This window comes from Tupaia chinensis, unplaced genomic scaffold, assembly GCF_000334495.1.
Source record: "Tupaia chinensis unplaced genomic scaffold, TupChi_1.0 Scaffold000117_2, whole genome shotgun sequence".
In the NCBI taxonomy this organism is placed as follows: Eukaryota; Metazoa; Chordata; class Mammalia; order Scandentia; family Tupaiidae; genus Tupaia; species Tupaia belangeri.
The window spans coordinates 6,019,177-6,032,684 of NW_006159583.1; the positions used below are offsets into that span (position 1 = coordinate 6,019,177).

Consider the following 13,508-nt stretch of genomic DNA (forward strand, 5'->3'; position numbering starts at 1 on the left):
TTAGTGGACCCGGTGGCTTAAAAACTCATGCTGGGCGCATGTGCGTGTGTGCCCAAAATACCAAGAGGAGAATGGAGGAGAAGGAATTGCAGTGTGGCCATCCCCCCTGGGGGGTGATTTCTCGCTTTCTGTCTCTCTGTCTCTCTCTCTCTGTCTGGTGAGCGCATGTGCCCTAAGGCAAAGACTCTTCCAAAAAAAAAAGTAAAAATTTCATACTTAATCTTTTGAAACTATTTTAAAGAATAATATTTATACTTCAAAGCATCAACAAATATTCATAGCCTACGTACTATAATGTAGTTTTCTTTCTTGTTAATTTTTCTCCATTACTTAAATAGATAATCTCAATAAGATTTTTGTGTTTTCTTTTTTGGGGGGATAGGGTGTGTGCGCTCACCAGAGAGACAGAGACAGAGAGACAGAAAGTGAGCAATCACCCCCCCAGGGGGGATGACCACACAGCAATCTCTTCTCTTCCATTCTCCGCTCAGGATCTTGGACACACACACACACACACACACACACACACACACATGTGACCAGCCACCGGGTCCAGGACTCGAACTGCAGTCGACTACATGGGAGTCCAGTGACATAGCCATTATGCCAACTGCTGGTCCCTGTGTTTCCTTTTTTCAAAATTAGGTAATTTTTGGTTTCTGCCCTGTAACTTGCTATTTTTCTTTTTCTTTTTTTTTTTTTTTAAAAGAACTATTTAACTTTATTTTTTAATCTGACCAGAGAGAGACAGAGTGAGAGAGGGAGAGAGAGGGAAAGTGAGAAAGCAAGCCGCGAGATCTGGAACTTGAACCGTGGTCAGCCATGTTGGAGTCCAGCACCTTAACCGCCATATCACCTGCCAGCCCCGCTATTTTTCATTTAACAATATATCACGGACATTTTTTCTAGGTCAGGACAGCATGTATATCTTAATCACATCTTGGATAGTTTAAACCTTTGTCTTGAAGAAGCAAGAGTTTGAGAATTTATCCCAGGGCTTGAAGTCAGATTGAACATTTTAGCTTTTATTGCAGAATCTACACTCTCTAGTTGGTGCAGTTGAGGATAGCATTTTGTTAATGTGTTTTACATGAGGTTATCAGCTGAGGTTACTACAGTTATTTTATATATAACAAAGAAATTGAAACTGTACGACATATTCCCAGAGGAAAACGTTCTGATTTGTAATGGTGGATTGCAAAAGGGAGCAAAGTTCATAGAAAAAAAATTTTTTTTTTCTTTTGGTGCAAAAAAAAAAAGATATTCATACATAGTTTAAATACACATTTCCCATGAACTTTTCAAAGGCCTCATATATTTTTGTTAGGATTTTTCTTCCATTATATTAAGAATATGCCTGGAGCTACCTAAAGTTTCCAGAGAAGGCCAGTTCTGGAATGTGGACATTATTTGGTAGTGGGTGTATTTTAGAGCTATACTCCCCCTGTCGTTCCTCTGTGGAAGTGTTGACTATGTTCTGTGTCTCCAGTACCTAACAGTACTTGCTGTGGTAGAAGTTCAGATATTTTCCGTTGGGTGACTAGGTTTGACCTGGATATTTGTCTATTTGTGGGCTTTCTTCTTAGTCTTAAACTCTCCTTCCTTTTTTGCCCTTCTAGTTTCTCATGTTCTTTTTCTCTGGCAAAGTAAGTGAATCTCTCTGGTTGGGCCCCTTTCACACTAGTATGGTGCCAAGTTGTCTCCACGTCCCTTCTTTCCAACACCACTCTAGGGAGACGGGTCGAGAAACATACCCTATCACAATATGGGGTACATGGCTCTAAGGGTCTGAAAAAATCATTTTAAAAGCCATTTTGAGGCCTGGGAATGGTAAAAAGCACGTGAATTCAGGGAAAGTATTTTTACACTGCAATAATTTCTTTTTGAAGCCAATTTATTGAGACATATGCCAACAACCCAGTATTGTACGAGTGATGTGAATTAAACCTTACACAAATGTAGTATTTGTCTTTTTATTTTTCTTTCTCTCAATCAATTCCCACTAAAATTTACAAATGGATATAAAAATCTTGTTTGTACCTGGTTGGCTTGTTAGAAAAATATTGAGTAAAAAGGCCTGTGATATTTCACAGTGCTGCCATCAGATTAAAAGGAGCAAAATGCACATAAAGTATATGTGTGTGTGTGTGTGTGTGTGTGTGTGTGTATAAGTTCCAAAAGGGGAAAATAAAATATAAACGTGCAAAATGCTACAAAGAAAAGACCCCATTTTCTCTTTTAGGTTTGATGTTGGTGATAAACTTGGTGATTTCTTGAGATCAGCAGATGTTTTGCCAAATTAGTAGATATTGTATCTTGCTGGGAGGTACTTACCCACACTTGAGTCATAAAGTGATGCAGTTATGCCATTTTTTTCAGGAGGGACTACACATACTGTTTTTTAGAAGAAATGAAAACCTTTTCTACCTCCAGCTACAGGCTGCGCTTTGAAATAAAATCATCCATTTGTAAGTATTATATTCCTGGGACCAGCAGTTAGCGTAATGGCAATGTCACTGAACTCCTATGTAGTCGACCGCGGTTCATGTCCCAGACCCGGTGGCTTAAATTCATGCCGGGCATGTGTGCGTGCGTGCCCAAGATCCCAATAGGAGAATGGAGAAGAAGGGATTGCTGTGTGGCCATTCCCCCAGGGGGTGATTTTTCACTTTCTGTCTCTCTGTTTTTCTCTTTCTGACGAGCGCATGCGCCCAATAGCAAAAACAAAACAAAACGAAACAAAAAACTCTCCAACAACAAATATATATATATATATTCTATATCCTGTCATGTATAGAGTCTAGAAAATTGAACTGTAAAATAAATGTTGAAAATGATAGCATGATATAAAAGATGCTAAAGTATAGGCTGGCTTCAGAGCCTGGTGGTTAAGAGAAGTCAGATCCCACATGGCCTTCCATGGTTTGTATCCCAACCTCCTAGCAACTTGAAAAACACATGGGGCCCATGTGTGTGCATGCCCCAAATCCTGACAGGATGGAGAAATAGAGACAGCATTGCAGAGTGACCACACCCCATCGGGGAGTTCTCTGGGGCATGCACATGTCCTCAGACAACTAAAAAAAAAGGTGCTGAAGTATAAAGGAATTCTGAGCCATATGTGAAGAGACAGTGATATATATTAAATCTTTTAGGTGTTTAAACATATAATCAAGCCATAAAAGGCATCCTTGTTATTGTGTTACCTTTATTGTTGCCTAGGGTTATCTTGTGAAGTGAGTTTCATTCAAAGGATTTTGGGTTGTGCTGCTGTCTTCTGGGAGTGAGTAATAATAGAATGCAAAACAAATACTCAGTTTCAGTTTGAAACCATTGCATTGAGTCTAGTAAAAATAAAACAGGTAAGTAAGGAGCTGGTTTTCAAAGAAATTTACATTGTGATCAAACTGCTGAGGTGCTGCTGTTGAGGAAGTGGGCAACCATGATTTTGATGAACCAGAACCTGCTAGACCAGTGAATCCAGTTTCCCCTGCCTGATGGTAATTTAAAAGTAGGTGCTCAAACTATATTTGTTGCAAATAAGGTAACAATTTAAAAGTAGGTTTCTGTGTGTTTTTTTCTTTTTTTTCTTTTTTTTTAGAGATTTTTCGCTGTAGGGCGTGTGTGCTCACCAGAGAGACAGACAGAAAGCAAGGAATAACTCCCCAGGGGCATGGCCATGCCATAATCCCTTCTCCTCCCTTCTCCTCTTGGGATTTTGGGCATACACACATGCCTGGCGAGAGTTTTAAGCTGCTGGGTGCAGGACTTGAACTGCAGTCCACTAGGAATCCAGTGATGTAACAATTGCACCATCTGCTGATCCCAAACATAAGCAGTTTGGAGGGTGGAGAGGGCTGGGGGAGTATGGTGCAGGGAGGAGAGGAAGAGAGTGGGGCAAGAATGCAGGAGGAGATAAAGGAGTGAGAAGGCAGAATGGAGGGAGGGAGGAAAAGTGGGGAGAGAAATGTCTCGGTTCTTTTACTTATTTTTTGAATTCTACACTGATTTTTTTTTTTTTTTTGAGAGATTTTCACTATAGGGCGTGTGCGCTTGCCAGACAGACAGAGAGAGACATAGAGACAAAAAGCGAGAAATCACCCCCCAGGGGAGATGGTCACGCCGCAATCCCTTCTTCTCCATTCTCCTCTTGGGATCTTGTGCGGGCATACACCCTCGCCCGGCATGAGTTTTAAGTCACCGGGGCCAGGACGTGAACCGCAGTTGACTACAGGGGAGTCCAGCAACATAGCCATTACGCTAACTGCTGGTTCCCATACACTGATTATCTTTTTAAGTGAGAAAAAAATAATAAAATGCCAGTGTTCACCTTTGATTTTAGAAGATCACAATCACTTGATGCTATAAATCATTAGTTGAAATAAGTATAAATAGAGCATTTATCTGACCAATTTTATTTTTATTGTATTAGGTATAACTCCAGTTGTCCTTTTCTCTTGTAATTATGGTCTCAATTGAACTGGCATTTTATCAAAGAGAAAGACATTCAGGCCAGTAGGTAGCGTGGTGGGTAAAGGCTTTGGATTCCCACATGACCGACCACAGTTCGAGTCCTGGACCTGGTGGCTTGTTTTCTCACTTTCCCTTTCTCTCTTTCTCTATCTCTTTCTGGTCAAATTAAAAAAAATAATAACAACAAATGAAATTAAATATTTAGAAAAAAGAAAGAGAAAAAGGCACTCATAATGATTGCTAGTCTACAGATTAGTATTTAGGCTGAACATTTTTCTTTGGGCAGCAAAGTAAAACATGTTGACTGACCAGTGCAGCTTAACTCTGTCTTCTTAGCAAGATATTCCAATTTGGAAATTAACAGCAAGTTTGGATGGATGAAGAGGCAAACTTTTAGTTAATGAAAACAGTACATTTAATAATATTTATATTGCTTTATCTAAATTAGGAGGCAACCAAGCAGAAATACTTCCGACATATGAATAACATTAATGAAAACAATACCCAGCTGCGTGGGAGATCACATAAAATGGCTCCTTTTTAGTATTACATGAATCTTTGAATTCTTAATGCCTCGATAATGAGAGCTAAGTAATTCTGCAAAGACATAATGGACTCTTAGTTATCATTTTCTTTAACTGCTAGAGAACACATGTGCTTGGCAAAGGGTAAGAGAGGGAAAAAGCACCCCCAGTAGGGCGTAGTCATGCCACAATCCCTTCTCCATTTGTCCACCGAGGTGGAATTTTGGATTTGTGCTCATGTGCCCAGTGTGTTTCTCAAGCAGCTGGGATAGGATTCAAACCATGGCTCACTATGTGGGATCTAGCTCTCTTAGCCACTAGGCTACAGGGTCAGCCCAATCATATTATTTCTCTATGTTAGGTAATTCTCAAATTTCCTCATGTTTGATTTTAGTCCTTTGAAGACTATCTACCAGGATGGAACTCTTATATAATACAGGACTGTATTTAAAACTATTAAAAAAATTAAAGGTATTTTATATAACATCTATCATGAACACCTCTCAAAGTTAGCTTACATAAAACTTAGGGAATTAAAGCAAGCTATTATGGTATTCATCATAATGACACAAATAACATATTTTTTTAAAGAATTATTTATTAAATTAATTATTTTTTAAATTTAGCCAGAGAGAGAGAGAAAAAGACCATTTGCTGGCTCCTGGACTCTGAAATTTTAAATCATAAGAGAGCTGATCTAGATTGAGCATATTTAGAGAAGACAGAATCTCAGGTCCCAAGGCTTACCCCAATTAGCCTTTGAACATGTGGAAAACTGATTTTAGGATTTGCTGTTTTGTTAAAGGTTAGAACATTCTGTTATTTCACATACCTAAGGTGAGTCAGCAGGTGGTGTAGTGGTTAAGGCTCTAGACTCCCACATGGCCCACTGTGGTTCAAGTCTAAGTCCCAGACCTGGTGGCTTGAAAATCACATTGGGCACACATGCATGCATGCCCCTAATCCCAGGAGGATAATGTATTGTGTCATGGCTATCCTCCCTGGGGGGAAATTTCTCACTTTCCCTCTCACTGTCTCTCTGTCTGTCTCTCAGGAACACATGCACCCTATAACAAAAACCTTTAAAAAAAAAAAAAAGATACCTGGGGGCCAGCAGGTGGCATGGAAGTTAAAGCAGCTGGATCCCACGTGTCTGACGACAGGATTTGAGTCCCTGAGTTAGCAGATTGAGAAACATGCCAGGCGTGTGTGCATGCTTGTCCAAAAGCTCCCTCCCTCGCCCCGGTCCCAACTCCAGTGAGCGCATGTGCCCTATCGCAAAAATTTAAAACTAAAATTAAATGAAAAAGATAATGTAAAAGGGTTGTATTTTATAAATTGATGTGTGTGAGTTGATGAAAACCAGGGATTAGAACTATAAACATGCTGCGAGTAACTATTACACTTTCTAGAGCCTGAAAAGTAAGCTTACACTGTCGATTATTTTGGCTTCCTCAAGATAGAGATACTGATTTGGAAGAACATTTATTCAAAGTTAAGAGGTACAAACATTACCTTTTTTGTTTTGTTTTAGGAGAGGTTTTTGCTGTAGGGTGCGTGTGCTCGCCAGAAAGACAGAGACAGAGACAGAAAGTGAGAAATCACCCCCCAAGGAGGATGGCCATGCCACAATCCCTTCTCCTCCATTCTCCTCTCGGGATTTTGGGCACGCATGCACACGCACCCGGCATGAGTTTAAGCCACTGGGTCCTGGATTCAAAACATGGTCGACTACATGGGAGTTCAGTGACATAGCCATTGCGCTAACTGCTGGTCCCAATGTTGTGCACTTTGAGTTTTGCTGTGCAATATTTCCCTAATCTTCACTTGTTTCATATTATCCAGGCCAACAACAGTGGTTCAGAATAGTGAAATCTCCAGAAAGAGGAATTTACAACTGAACTTTGTCACCAAGTAGCAGAGCTACAAGGTGAATTAACAGGGCCAAGAAAGTACCTTTGAAGACAAAGAAGGGGAACTGTTTGGCGATAAAAAATGATTCTAAGAAAACCAGTCTTAAAGAGTATGATAAGAGAGGAACCAGCAGTTAGCGTAATGGCTATGTTGCTAGACTCCCACGTAGTCGACCGCGGTTCACGTCCTGGACCCGGTGGCTTAAAATTCACACCAGGCGCATGTGTGTGCGTGCCCAAGATCCCGAGAGGAGAACAGAGGAGAAGGGATTGTAGCATGACCATCCCCCCTGGGGGGTGATTTCTTGCTTTCTGTCTCTCTGTCTCTCTCTGTCTGTCGAGTGCATGTGCCCTATAGTGAAAAAACCTCTAAAAAAAAAAGAGAGTATAAGAGCATATTTTATTAAATATTGCAGCTAACTGCTTTGCTATGCCATTAAATAAAGTAAATAAATTACTCTAAAATTTCAGAAGCGATTAGAGCTTTTTCTTTTTTCTTTTTAAATTGCTAGAAGGTCCATGCACTCACGAGAGAGAGAAAATAAGCACACCCTGTGGGGAATGGTCACACTGCAATCCTCTCTCCCTTTCTCTTTTCACGATCGTGGACACACACGCACACGTGTGTCTGGCCTGCCACCAGGTTAGAGACTCAGACCTCACAGTCGGCCATGTGGGATCCAGCCTCCTTAACCAACACTCCACTGGCTGGCCCTATAAATAACCTTAAATTAAGACTGTTGCCATCTTTAGTTGATTGCTGGGGAGTTGTTTTTTCCCATTAAATACCATTTTTAAATATAATACTGGATTAGGTATTCATTTTTCCAAGACACTCTGGGAGAATGGAGTTAATGTTTACAGTCAGAGAAGATAAAGTTTCTTAAGGATCTCTTTAATGAACGATGATAAAACATGGATTTTCATCTTAGGCTAGATAGCAATTTCTATTCACAAAAAGCTACATCCCATTTTATTGACTTACGATAATAACAAGAGCAAAGGAATACTGTTTTGAAAGCTTCTGGCCAATATGGGCCTGTCTGGTAGATGTTTTAAAATTTTACAACTAAGAGAGAAAAATAATTTTTGAAAATATACTTTATTGTATCTGCTTTGGTAAACCAAAATAAGAGTAATTTCTGTTGTTGCCATTATTCAAGTTTACCTTTATAAATACTCAATACTGTATTCCTAAATTTGAAATTAGAAATCAATCTCCTGGGAACATGTTAGCTAATACTAAAACTCCATATATATGATCATTACCATAGCATTTAAAACACTTATGTTTATATTGTAAATAATTGTAGATTGCAATTTAGGTAGTATGAGCACGATATTCAGAAAAATCAGAACTACCAATTCAGTGTTTTGATAAAGACTCTAAAACTTCTGCAGAATAACTTCTATTTAAAGACATGTCTAATTTAAAATACCCTCATTTTGGCATTGCCATTTTGAGTAAAATTGGTTTTTAATCTATGAAAATATTGATAAAATTCGACAGTCTCTTTTTTGTAATTTTATCCATTCTACTTTCCATTCTTTTTGAGGGCGATTTTGTGTTCTATTCAGTGAACAGGAGGTGGCAGCATTACTTCAGCTGTTTGAAAGATGCTCACATTCTTCCCTTCTATAGAGATGATTGGGTGCAAAGGAAGAAACATTTAATAGACCAAATAAAGTAAAGTTCTTCGTTAAAATATTTTATATTACATACATCATGATGGAGAATTTATGAAAGTAAAAGTCAAAGACACCTTTTTGTAACTATAAAAAAAAACAAAACCTCATTGAAAATCCTGGTGTAAATAAATAAGAATAAAAAGAGAGGGTTGGGAGCTGACGGAGAGTAGAGTTATAGCAGCAGGTGCTCCAGAGTACAGAGGGCATAGGAATGTATGTTTCCTCTGTAAGGTACATAGGAAACAAATGGGAAATAAAGCTGTTTAATGCCTCCGAATGCTGCGGATTTTTATGCATATTTTCTAGTGTACTAGCTCCTTCCCTTGTAAAAATGAAATGGGTCAGATGTTGAGACTTTTACGGGACTTAGAAAGCTGTGCATGCGTCACTAAGAGCTCGCTTCCACAGCTGTGGGACTTTTCATTTCATTTTTGTTCTGAGAGAGTAATTGTCCAAGAGCACTAGATCCTCGTCTTCTTTGTTTCTCAAATTTTGAATTTGATATGAATGGGAAACCTGGATCTCAGGTCAATAAAAGGATATATGTGAACTAAATTACTGACACCTATTTATTAGTAGGTTGCCAGGAAAGTCATGATGTATTTTTCTGTTTTTCTATGCAAAAATGTGTCATGACTTTCCTGACAACTCAGTACAACTCGAGGCAGGGAAGAAAGTGTTAGATTGATACATTCATGGGCCTCAGGCCTCAGCTTCTCTTTAGTATCCAGTTTGGAGATCTGTCTTGTGCCAATTGAATCTGTTTAGCAGGAATACTATTTAGAAAATATATATGTAAATAAATTGGCATGTGTTTTGCTTATAAATCACTTGTAATAGTCTTCCTTAGTTTTCTCCAGGGAATTTAGCCAGCTACTGTAAGAATACCTAGGAAATTTCAATTTATTAACTTTAAGATAAAAGAGGAGAAAATGAAGACCTAGATAGTTTTCTTGCTGCCTTTGTTAGGTCTTTACCCTGGTTAAGAACGAAAGGATTCAAAGAATTGTTTTATGTTGAGAGTTACATTCCAACCTTTCTCTTTGTTTTTAAATTCTATATTCTTAGAGCTCTTATTTAGGAGATGTTTTTCTGAACTATAGTTTTAAAATATGGATTTCTGTTACTTATTTTAATTAACCTTTGAGCTTTAATTTCCTCATGTCTGCACATAATCTGCTTTGGATAATGATTGTTCTTTTTTCCCTCCTATTTTGAGAAAGTAACCCTTCTGTCATGGCATAAATTGGACTTGCATGTACCGAATAGAACATTTTATTAATATGCTCACTCTTTTTCCATTAAAATCCAAGGGTATCAAATACATAAATACAGCTTTTATGGGTTCACCAGAGACACAAAGGTGAACCTGAAATTTAGTCTACCACTTGGCAGCTTATATCACTGGCAGGGTTACTATATCAGAAATAATGACCCGAGTGTGAGTTTGAATAAATGAGAACCATAGATGTTAAATCACAATGCCGTCAGAGGTTTATCCTGGCCTCCATAAATAGTGGGGAGGGCATATATGATCTTAAAACCTATTTTCCTGTTCTTTTTCATTATGCGGGTATCCTCAGCAAGAAATTATGGACAAAGACATCATACTAATTTTCATCTCCTTTGACCTGCTGAGGACTTTTTTTTTTTTAAGAGGTTTTTGCTATAGGGTGCGCACGCTCGCCAGAAAGACAGAGAGAGATAGAGAGGCAGAAAGCGAGAAACCATCCCCCAGGGGGGATAGCCACGCTGCAATCCCTTCTCCTCCTTTCTCCTCTTGGGATTTTGGGCATGCATGCACACGCGCCCAGCGTGAGTTTAAGCCACCAGGTCCAGGACGTGAACTGTGGTTGACTACACGGGAGTCCAGTGGCATAGCCATTATGCTAACATCTGGTCCCAACCTGCTGAGGACTTTCAATGGGATGTTTAACAGCAATTCTTGGTGCATTTGTAGGGCAAACCACTGGGCATCAGATTGGTTTAGTAGAGGCTGCGATGGTATTCACACTGATTCATTCAAAAAGACCTAGCTCAGAGGAGAATGCAATGGTTTTTAAAATCCATCCATCCATACATCCCATAGATGGTCACCTAGCATGGTGTTGTAGTCAGGGGGCTTTATTGTGAATTCAGGCTTTGCCAGTTAGTAATGGTGAGGTGATAAAGAAATCATTTAGTTTGTATGAATCTCAATTATTTTCTAAAATAGGAATACTAATACCTCTTATGGGACCAGCAGATGGTGTAATGGTTGCGTCGCTGGACTCTCACACACATGGTCGACCACAGTTCAAGTCTCAGACCTGGCAGTTTGCTTTCTTACTGCCCCCTCCCCCCCCCACTCCTCTCTGGTAAAATTTAAATAAATAAATAAAGTAAAAAGTTAAATAAAATAATTCTTTAAAAAAAATACCTCTTACAATGTCTTTGTGGGGATTAGCTGAGAAGATGTGTGGAAAGTGCTTAAGCCCAGCCTCTGGAGCACAAATGGTGATGATGTTATTATGATGACACAGAATTGTCACAAAAAATTTCAGTATATGTAATATTTTTAAAGAATACGATTTACATTTTCTTTGCAAAACCCTAACCTATATAAAGATAGTTTTAAGATCTGTTAAAATTCGAATATCCCCTAAGGAGTAGGTAATAACTTTTAGTTACATAGTGCTTGAGACAATATATTTGTGTAACCTTCTCAGAAAAGTTTTATAAATAGCTTCCCTAGGTCATGGACTTTATTAGGGTCTTAGTCCTAAGGGGTCCATAGAAGCTGGTCTCAAGATTATTTAGAAAGATTATAGAAAACTGCTCTGCCCAGGGGAATTTATGTCTGCTCAGAGTCCTGCTCTTGGCTTCGGCTCTCAACTGTGGCTTTGTGCCTCTGGAGGCAGCATGCTTGTTAAGAGCGTTGGTCTTGGCCATTGAGAGCTGCTGTTGCTCTGAACAGCATTTCCCCAACAGAATGTTCATTTCTGTGCACTACTGACATACTGAGTGCTTAACACATGCTTTACTTTTTATTTCTGTTGAATTCTTGTTGTTACCTATGAACAAAATGAATTTCATTATTTCATTTAAATATTTCCAAAGTCGAGGCCTTCAACCTTGACATCTTTGATGTTGATCTTTGTGTTTTCATTCCATTGCAATTTAGATAGGAGAAAGGAGGTCAAATCATCTTGTCCTTTGTTCTGCTCCTTCCTTTCCCCCTGCTGTTTCTTCCCTCCTTTGGTGCCTCATTTATACAGCCTGCACTGGCCTATAGATTACGTATTTGATTAAGAGTTTCTTAAAGGTAGGAGCATTCTTCTTATATTCTCTCCCCAATGGCTAATGTAACTGTTTGCTCAAAAGTTGCTTTAAAAGGGAGAAATAAATATGAACTATGGTTATATTTTGTGTGTTGGGGGTATTAAGTATTGTTTACACTGCCAAATATGATTAGCCTAAAATGAGGGCCCTACATTCTGGACTAATGATAATTGAATACTATGACAGTATTCTGTGGAAGGTACAGATTGAACAGTCTTTTTCTTATATAATTTAGGCTAATTCATTAATAATTAACAATAATAATTATTCATTAATAAAACAATTAAGGGGACCAGCAGATGGCATAATGGTTACATCACTGGATTCTTATGTAGTCGACAGTGGTTCAAATCCCAGACCCAGCAGTTTAAAACTCACACCAGGTGCATGTGTGCACACGCGCATGTGCCCCAAATCCCAAGAGAATTGAGGAGAAGGGATTGTGGCATCGCCATCCCCCCTGCAGGGATCATTTCTCACTTTCCGTCTTTCTGTCTCTCTAGTGAGCTCTCATGCCCTAAAGCAAAAACTTCTCTCTTAAAAATAAATAAGTAAATAAAACATTAATAATAGCATTAATAATTAATGATAATAATTCTGTTTTATTAAATAAAACAAAATACTTCACGTATTAATAGATATCACATTACACCAAATGATGATATAAGCTGAAGAAGAAAGGTTTGGATAAATATAGAGGCAAGATGTAGAATGAATAGTTACAGAAGCTGCATATTTTGAGCATATCATAAACTTTAAGGCTAGTGTCCACTGCTGTCATCCTGCTGTCATCTTGGGATCTGTGTTGAGACTGAGCCATTCTACTAGACTGGCAAGATCCTGGCTAAGAGAATAGGGTGATGGTTATGCTTTCAGGCGTTATAAAAAAATAAAATGTATCACATATTACAGTCCTAATTTTATCATGATTTGTCTTTGTCTCTTGCACCCATTATCATGCTTGCCTAACAAAACCCTAATCCAGCTTAATGCAGCATGTCTGGTTCATTCCTTTACTACCCAGCTGAACACCATTGCAGAAAAGCACATACCAAGCCAACGCGTTTCATTTCAAATATATATAAAGATGTGAGTAGAAGTATTGGTAGCAACTGGGGGATATTACTTTCTGATTGCTTCTATTTTCTTTCAGTGAAACAAGAAAGCGAATATGCCAGCCAGAATCAGAACGAGGGAGGAGGCGATAGAGAGCTGACGTGAGGAAATGTTCGGGAGAGTGACAGAGCAAATGGACAAAGAATGTGAGCCTACCTCCCCTCACACTGCTGTCCCAATTAACTTGATGCCCATTCACAAGCAGGACTCTCAGAAGAGTTGACTATTCTCCAGGCCTTTAGTTTGCTTCCAGTTGACTTTGAAATCACTCCAAGAAGGTATTCACTCTCAACATTTCCCTGAAACTTCCCTTGTCAAGGACACTGGTGGTTTACATGTTGCTAAATTTAATGGTCACTTTTTGGTCCTTATCGTTTTGACTTCTCAGCAGCATCTAACAGTTAACCGCCCTCGCCTCTGTGAAACACTTTGTTTACTTGTCTTCTAGGACACTCTACCCTTCTGGTTTTTT

At 38.9% G+C, this 13,508-nt stretch overlaps 1 long non-coding RNA gene across 1 annotated transcript in view; it reads left to right on the forward strand.

Annotated features, from left to right (window-relative positions):
• Positions 1-2,359: 2,359 nt before the first annotated feature.
• LOC102493197 (uncharacterized) overlaps positions 2,360-13,508 on the forward strand; it is a 12,297-nt gene continuing 1,148 nt past the window's right edge. The window contains exons 1-2 of the long non-coding RNA XR_333944.2: positions 2,360-2,468; positions 13,074-13,182. This is a non-coding gene — a long non-coding RNA (uncharacterized LOC102493197). The remainder of the gene's footprint in view (positions 2,469-13,073; positions 13,183-13,508) is intronic.